Below are 1,378 nucleotides of genomic sequence, written 5' to 3' on the forward strand. Positions count from 1 at the left end.
TACATTTGCAGCCTAGGTTATCTGAGTTGTGCCGGTTTGTGATTTGTTTATCTGTCTCTGGTTTGTGCACACCAACATTGTTTTTTTTTTTTTTTTCTAAAACTTGGTTATCTATTTTCAGAGGCCCACCTGTTTGGTGGTTGTGGCCAGTGTTGTCCTGTTTACATGTCTCATGCTAAAAACCAACTTCAGCCTAATTTTGGTGTCATTTAAACTGAGTTGAACTAATTGTTAAATACAGGAAAAGTAAAGCTGAATGCATTTCTACCATATTATATATCATTAATTATGTAAATCAACAGGATAAAAGAAGAAATCAAACTTTAAGCAACTTTAGGCCTGATTCTCTTTCCACAATTTTGAGCTTTTTTTCCCCTCCATCTGTCTTCTGCTATCTAAATGATGGACATGAAAACGTGAGGTGGTAAGTTCTGCTGTCCACTGTAAAGGACACTGAATAAGTTTTGTTCATGAAAACAGTAAAATTACTAAACATATCAGAGTTGATACTCTTAAACTGAGGAAACCTTTTAATTTTCTTTTAGCAATAATGTCATAACATCTGTTTAAAAAAAATCAAAATTATCCCAGCTGTCATTTGGGAAAAGGCAGACTACACCCTGGATTGGTCAGTGCAACTAATTCCCTTGACAATAATTACTGTAAACAAGAAATAATATTAACCATAAGAAGAATGTAGTTATGACTCAACTGTATGACAGAATTTAGTTTCAAATTAAGACAAGAAATTATTCCTTAGATTGGATATATATATTTAATAGAATATAACTTTTTATAAACCTCTGACCGTGGCTCAGGGGTTTGGGAGGCGTATCTGTAACCGGAAGGTCGCCGGTTCAATCCCTGGGCTCTCTGTCCTGGTCGTTGTGTCCTTGGGCAAGACGGCCAGAGGAGCCGATGGCACGATATGGCAGCCTGGCTTCTGTCAGTCTTCCACAGGGCAGCTGTGGCTACAACCGTAGCTTGCCTCCACCAGTGTGTGAATGCGCGAATGAATGAATAGTGGCATTGTAAAGCGCTTTGGGTTCCTTGAAAAGTGCTATATAAATCCAATCCATTATGATTATTATGTTCATGAGAGGTCTCAATAAAAAAAAAAAAATAGTACATTTGCAGCCTAGGTTATCTGAGTTGTGCCGGTTTGTGATTTGTTTATCTGTCTCTGGTTTGTGCACACCAACATTTTTTTTTTTTTTCTAAAACTTGGTTATCTATTTTCAGAGGCCCACCTGTTTGGTGGTTGTGACCAGTGTTGTCCTGTATTAATGTTGCATGCTAAAAACCAACTGCAACCTAATTTTGGTGTCAATTAAACTGAATTGAATTCAACCGATTGTTAAAGACAGGAAAAGTTAAG

At 37.0% G+C, this 1,378-nt stretch overlaps 1 protein-coding gene across 3 annotated transcripts in view; it reads left to right on the forward strand.

Moving 5' to 3' along the window:
* LOC102206147 (1-phosphatidylinositol 4,5-bisphosphate phosphodiesterase delta-3-A-like) overlaps nucleotides 1-1,378 on the forward strand; it is a 33,278-nt gene that overhangs the window by 25,466 nt on the left and 6,434 nt on the right. The gene's annotated exons all lie outside the window — the stretch shown is intronic.

Source organism: Pundamilia nyererei, unplaced genomic scaffold (genome assembly GCF_000239375.1).
Source record: "Pundamilia nyererei isolate P.nyererei 1_Seehausen unplaced genomic scaffold, PunNye1.0 scaffold00018, whole genome shotgun sequence".
NCBI lineage: Eukaryota > Metazoa > Chordata > Actinopteri > Cichliformes > Cichlidae > Pundamilia > Pundamilia nyererei.